This window comes from Micropterus dolomieu, linkage group LG11, assembly GCF_021292245.1.
Source record: "Micropterus dolomieu isolate WLL.071019.BEF.003 ecotype Adirondacks linkage group LG11, ASM2129224v1, whole genome shotgun sequence".
Lineage (NCBI taxonomy): Eukaryota > Metazoa > Chordata > Actinopteri > Centrarchiformes > Centrarchidae > Micropterus > Micropterus dolomieu.
In genome coordinates this window covers 26,066,561-26,074,487 of record NC_060160.1, presented here as the reverse complement: position 1 = coordinate 26,074,487, position 7,927 = coordinate 26,066,561, and positions in this window count along the sequence as shown.

Below are 7,927 nucleotides of genomic sequence, written 5' to 3'. Positions count from 1 at the left end.
CACACACAAAAATTCTCATTATATAAATACTCATTCATATGCAGAAACACAAATGCACATAAACACACAGACAGAACCACACACACACACACACACACACACACGCGCACAGAGTGAAGCAGACCACAGGCTGCAGAGCTCTGCCAAATGATGGGGTCCTAAGAGGCAGTGGCTGTGACCTTGGCTGCCCTTGTGTGTGCCTGACTCCAGCTGGGCATCCATTAGAAGGCTCCACAACAGACGCTGGCCTCTGCTGAGAGCCAAGGGTTGGATGCTATACACACACACACACACACACATTCACAAACACACACACACACACACATACACACACACGTGGCACATGCACATGTGCCACATGAACGCGTGCATACAGACAGAAACACACAAAGTAGCGCATACACACAGTTAGCTATAGACAGCACGCACATATCTAAGCATGTGTTTGTGAGGGCATTTCATAAACATGCTTCAATGTAATGTTCATGCTGCGGGTAAACAAACATAAAGTAATAACAACACAGCGTTTTTATGTGTGTGTGTGTGTGTGTGTATTTACCAGTGCGTGTATGATGAAGAGTGACAGCGAGCGGGGAGCGAGGGACGGTACATGTGACCAGTGATTTGGAACCTAAACTTAAATAGAACAGGTGTTGGATGTGTTCTTAAAATGTGTCTGAATTTCATACAAAAAGGACTCTAACTTTGGAACATACTCACTTAGTATTAGTCTAACTCAAAATGCTGGAGTCTTGTAATAACTTAAAGTTAGAAATATGATTTTACATAGAATGAGGATTTTGGAATTCTATTGATAGTGAGTATAAACAGAGGAATGATTACAGTAAGCAAAACCTGTTTCACTGTTCATATGGATTAAATCCTTTAAAGGAAAAAAAGAGTTTTAGTCTGTCATAAAAACACAACAGCTTCTGTAACACATCCTCACTCGCAACTTGTCACATATGGACGCTTGGTCATGACCTCTTGGCATTTTTTATAACGCCCTGGGTATCTGTTTAGCATCGTTTTTGAATGTATAGGGCTCCGTGGTCAAGTTAACAAAAAAAAGTGCGTTGAACTATGACACTAAGGGGCTCCCCAGTGTGTTACAAACTGACGCCAAGGGGTCTTGACCATGCATACGTACATATGGGATGACTTGGGAGTGAGAACGGGTTGGCTTCAACAACGTGATTATTAGTAAGCTGCATGCCAAGACCAATATTTCGGTCTTATTTATGGCACCCAAGCACAGAGGGCTCAAGCAAAACGCCTCCTGTCCTATCCAGCTCCCTTCAAAAATAATCCTGTCACATCCCAATCCCAGAAGAATGATTCCTGTCCCATCCCATTCCCGATAAAATCAGAATATAGCATTTATTCATATTAGAAATGCATTTTTATATATAAAAACAGACCTATGATTTCCATCCCGCCCGCTACCAATTTTTTTTCCTGCCCAGTCTCGTGATGAATTGTGGAACTGACTCCCATCCTGTAGGAATCCTATGACCCACAGGATTTCTGAAAAAAATTCAGTCGTGAACTAGACTGAACCTGAGAATTGTGCACGTTGGCGTGGACACACATACAAGGCACGGTGGCTCATAATGACCAAACAGGGCAATCATTTAGCCAAATGATCTACACAAATTGAATCAAAAGGTTATGTTTAAATGTACAGGAGAACGAAATTTCGCTACATTATTACAGACAGCTATGCATTGAGGACTGCATTGGGATTGGGCCAGCGGGAGTGGGATTAAGAAAACAGTCCTGCGCAGGGATCTAGTCCAGACTAAAATATTTCAACATGGATCACCATTGAATTTTATACAGGCATTCATGGTATCCAGAGGAGGAATCTGACTCTAGCACCACCATCTATCTTGAAAATCTGGCTTTTACTGAAATATATCAACAACTGCTTGATGGATTGCCATGACATTCAGTGCTGAAATGCATGTCCCCCTGAAGATGAATTGTAAAATGGTGATTCCTACTTTTCACTTGAAGTCTTGTCTGTGGCACGCCAGGTGTGGGATATGGGAATCAAATTACATCCTATGACATGATGTTAGGTGTTATGGCTGGCTTGTTTTACCCTTTATTGATCTCCATTGAATATTTAGTACTTATTGCCGCAATAGACAGATGGACAGAGACAGACAGAGCGTAACAATGAAAGGAAATCACCCAGAAGCCATGAATACTTTTCAGGCAGCTCCTATGGCTGGCTGGACTTTCCCTTCCACCTTACAAAAGGAAAGCAAGGCTAATTTTACCCTTTCTGCTGTCTGCAGCGGAGCCACTGAGCCACAACACTGGTATGCTGCAGACACCACCTCCCAGCATGCCATCTCCCTCTCAGTGTGTCTGTCTCTCTGTAAGCCGGTCAACTCCAGCACCACAACCATCATTAAAGCGTTCTGGCTGATCACACCCTTTAATTGGACCGTACCAGTGGCTAGGGCAAAATGGCGCCTTGTTAGCTCAACTGCAGAGCAGAGCAAACTCACAAACAAACAAGCAAACAAATAAGGATATAAACAAACCCCGTGGAAGCTCACTTGGAACGTGGAGCATGTTAAGAAGAAAAGATGAGACAAACCTGCAAACACAGGATCTGATAAGAAGACATGTCACAATATATTGTTGAAGAATCCGATTTGGGATTTCTGATGGTTCTAAGGACAAATGCTTAGAGTCAAATTAGAGTCAAATGAGTACCAAGCATTCTAATGTAGACTTCTAATGTAGGCAGTAACGTTGTGGTTACCCATTGAAACAGATTATTTTCTTATTTAGAGCATTCAAGCGTCAATTTGGACATCACAGTTTATATTTTGCCATAAGATATGTGTATACTTAATATTCACACACCTCTCTACATAACCTTCCACAAAATATTGTGGAATAACAATAGTTTGCTCTCCTCCTCCTGCTCAATGGTGTTTAATTTGGGGACGGGAGTGTGTGCATTATAATATTTTCCATTTAGTGCTGAGGGACTTGGAGAATTCAGTGGGTCGTTTCACTTTCACGCTTTGCTGAAGAAAAAGCAAGAACCATCTGACAATAGATGCTACAAGTCACCTTGGCGGCGCTTTTATCCTAACGGAGTGGCAGATAATTCAAGGTCGTTAATACCACACAGTCACCACTAAATTAAGATCTTTAGGTACAAAAGATCGCTCCTCTAATCCACTGACAGCAGTATGCTGCTGTTGCTTCACTGATTATAAAGATAACAGTGATGATACCCACACGTTAGTGATTCTAGCTGGGGACTTGTTTTTCCTTTTACCTCTGACAAGAACTTGATGTCTTGCTCAAGGGCACTTCAGCAGGTGTCTGCTGACTGTCGTCTGTCACAGGGATTTCTGACAATTGATTATGCTACATAGTATAATATCATAGAATGATTCATGATAGATTCGGATTCTGTCATGATAGCGCACTATCATGGCTGCTTATATTGACCTTAAAACGTAATGTAAAATATATGTCTCCATTCATGAATCCATGTCTCACTGGCTCAGAATTAGCTTATGATGTAGTGGCAGATACTGACCAGTGAATGGCAGTTAGCAGCAGCAAGTCCAGATAGGAGCAACTGTAACAATAGAAAAAAACACTACTATGGGAATGTATGTTCCTGGCTAGACCAATCCTCACTGTAATCAAAGAGGGGGCAGATCAGTAAATGGTTTTATGAATAATTTTTTTGGTCATACAGTATGTGTCGCTTTTTCTGAAAGGCATTGAAAACAAATTATTTTGTCATTTAGCTTAAAGGAACTGATGGATATGTCATCTTGTGAGAACCCTGAAAAAATTTTGACATACACAGAAAAATTATTTATCATAGTATAACCTACTTATACTATACTACAACTCTTAGAATGCAGGGTTACTTGTGGTTCCTAGAGTCTCCAAAAGTAGAATGGGAGCCAGAGCGTCCAGCTATCAAGCTCCTCTCCTGTGGAACCAGGTTCCAGTTTGGGTTCAGGAGGCAGACACCATCTCCACATTTAAGAGTAGGCTTAAGACTTTCCTCTTTGATAAAGCTTATAGTTAGGGCTGGCTCAGGTGAGTCCTGAACCATCCATTTTTGTAGTGTAATTGTAGCCTACTACAATTAAACAGCGATTTTTGCTTTAGGAGTGAAAAAAAGTCTGGATGGTGGTGGAAAGATTTCATCACCTCAGAAGGTGGACAGCTCTTTGGGGTAGCGTGTGTGGATGGACAGCTCATAACGCCAGCAAGTCATTGCCTCAAGGCCCACTAAAATCGAATCAATACACAAACTACGTCATTAATTCCGTATAAAAATAAGTCCGTTACAAAATCGCTTTCCAACTCCTGTGCACCAACCATCGACTCAACAGCTAAAACTGTGCAAACCTAGTTATTTCTCCCACTAAGACAAGCATATTAGTAAAATTGCCAACCCGGCCTCCCGATGGCCTGTTGCACTCATTGCTCCAGAATCAGCTAACAATACAAAAAAATATCTTAATCAATTATTAATAATCTAATAAAGCACTGACTCACCAGTCACTTGAAAGCGAGCGCACGCTTGCTCTGTTAAATTCTCAAATTTCAAAAATCTCTCCTCGACACCTTCATCGCTTACACACCTGAAGACAAGTGACATTGCAGTGCAATGCTGACACCCATGCAATTGTCGACTATGAGTGAGACGAACTTGGCTTTTCTTGCTTTATTATGTCCTTATTCTTCCTCACCTTCTCATTGTGCACGCTTGTCTCTCTCCTCCACCCCTGCTCATTCAGCTGTGAGTTTTTTTCCTTGTGTCCCCAAAAGCCTTTAACCACAGCCATCAGATGCCGATAAGAGCTCTGGTGTTTGTTGGCTGCCTTGGTTAAGGTATTCAAGCTGTCAAAGCCAGTAGCATTCCATGGCCCACTGTCGCTATTAAAAAGCAAGCAAGCAAGTAGTTTACTTTAGGGATCATAGTTTGTGCCTCACGAAGGCCATGCCTGCCTGTGTCAGCCCTTCAGTTTTAGGTCTTGGTCTCTCCCTTGCAGATGTTTGTTTTTTTTTCCTTCTTAAAAATTTGCCTGGAAAATGGAATCTGAGGCAAATCAGTCACAATTTCAAGATCCTCGGTAGCCGCCTCCATCACCAACTGTTGCAGGCTAGCTAGCTAACATTTTTGTGCCCCACTGCACAAAAAGTACTTATGCTTATTGGCTGGTAATGATGACATCACCTGGGGCATGCTAGCAGGCTATAGGGGTGTCCCAATCACCACAAATCAAATTTAGGGGGCTTTCCCACCTACGTCGTTTGGTCCGGACTTTCTGACTTTTCGGTTTGATCCGAACCAATATTGCAGGTATGAAACCTCCCCTGGACCACGGTCCAGACCAAACAGACAAAATTTGGTCTGACGAAAAGAGGTAGTCTCGGCCCAGATCAGACTGAACCATGGTTTGGTTACTTTCTAGTGTGAAAGCATTTTTTGGATGGTTGGGACTTTCAGACCATTTACAGGAAGTTTGGTGGTAACCATGTGAACTGGAAACAAACAAATGCATGGAGAAATGCATTGAAATGAGGACAAAATTATAAATCTCCTGCAACAGCTCATCTTTTGATACAGAACGCCATTATGCCACGCCTTCTCCTCCTTTCCTGCCCGGCAGTGACGATATATGAGGACATTTATTTGGTGAATTTGAACGAGCCTCAATTAGGCTATAGGCTAGTTGGTGCAGCAGGTAGTAATGCCATAATAACAATACAGTGGCAACGATATTAAATGTTTATCCCTCATTCATTCATTCTTGCAGGGCATTCAGGGCTTCGTTGCTCGTGGCCAGTTTTGACATTCTGATAGAAAACAATGCAATCGAACTGATTCTGTCGTTTGACAGCACAACTTTCATAAATGAAATGTTGTGAAAACTGTTTAGTCACAGCTTTTTAAAGATGTATAACTACAGTGGAAGTGTTGTTGAGAGCACATGTTTAATCATTTCTTGGAATAATTTGTTAGAAACTATGTTGTCCCTCTGGATGTGTATTCCAGTACACTAGATAGATACTGAGGATTTAAAGTTATGAAAAGCTCTGCTGTGAAGTTAGTGATGACATTTTGAACACCACCTATTGTCATGTCTGAAACAACTAGGAAAATAAGGTTGAAAATAACTGTAATCATCCTTTAAGCACACTCTGTAGTTAAGCTGCTGTAGTGCTAGTCTATGAAGTGCACTAAACAGGACACCTTATTTAGGACAAAGTAAGAGAGGAGAGGAGTGCTCCCTCCCTCCCCCTGACTCTCTGACCTTCTCAAAATGGGTAGAGCAAAAGAGAGCTTACAGGGGGAGGGCTGAAGCGAAGGAGAGGCCATTTATCCCACCCTCCTCACCACACCACCTCCACTACCCAAGTGGGGCAGTGAAGCTGAAGGTGAGAGTGGCTCAACCCTGCTGCCAACACCACAGCTTCAGAATCAAACCTGGCGCCTCTTAGCACTGTCATTCTCCACCCCATGCACACCCGAATTTACACACATTCAAGCATGCTACAACATTAACACAATAGCAGATAAATACTCAGATTTAAGCAAATTCAACATGCTCGCACACACACACACACACACCATAACACTTGCCCATCCATCACAGCCATCCTGAGCTCTGCTGATCCTCCTACCCACAGCCAAATGTGTGCACACAGAGCTGGGAGGGGGCGCTGCGTGGAGCAGACATGCCTGGCCGATCACATTGAGCCAGGGACTCCCAGACGAACTGTCATCACCAATTAGCATGAATGCTAACAACTGACATTCCATAATGTAGACACAGTATCATGGCAGAGCAGACTTTTCCAGATTCTATGGCTAATTTAAAATAGAGAAATACCAGCATACATTAATAGTAGTACTGGGTAGTGACGTAATACATTTCAAGTAGGCTAGACCATACTGAATAAATTTGATGTAATGTGCTTTATTTGAAGATTTATTTTTAGTATTCCCATTTTATGCTGCTTTTGACCTCCAATTTCAATATTTCTGAAGGATTTCTATTTGGATTTTACCCTACATTATATTTTAGCTATAGTTAGCACTTTCTAAATTAAAGTTTACAATCAAATTATAAAATCAGCTTATAAAATAAACTGTGCACTATTTAATGTAGACAAACTAGTTAAAATTTACCAGCCAGCTGCAACATAAAAATGCATATACAGGTGCTGGTCATATAATTAGAATATCATCAAAAAGTTGATTTATTTCAGTAATTCCATTCAAAAAGTGAAACTTGGATATTATATTCATTCATTACACACAGACTAATATATTTCAAATGTTTATTTAATTTAATTGTAATGATTAAAACTGACAACTAATGAAAATCCCAAATTCAGTATCACCAAAAATTAGATTATTACTTAAGACCAATACAAAAAAAAGTTTTTTAAGAAATGTTGGCCAACTGAAAAGTATGAACATGAAAAGTATGAGCATGTACAGCACTCAATACTTAGTTGGGGCTCCTTTTGCCTGAATTACTGCAGCAATGCGGCGTGGCATGGAGTCCATCAGTCTGTGGCACTGCTCAGGTGTTATGAGAGCCCAGGTTGGTCTGATAGTGGCCTTCAGTTCTTCTGCATTGTTGGGTCTGGCGTATCGCATCTTCCTCTTCACAATACCCCATAGATTTTCTATAGGGTTAAGGTCAGGCGAGTTTGCTGTCCAATTAAGAACAGGGATACCACGGTCCTTAAACCAGGTACTGGTAGCTTTGGCACTGTGTGCAGGTGCCAAGTCCTGTTGGAAAATGAAATCTGCATCTCCATAAAGTTGGTCAACAGCAGGAAGCATGAAGTGCTCTAAAACTTCCTGGTAGACGGCTGCGTTGACCTTGGACCTCAGAAAACACAG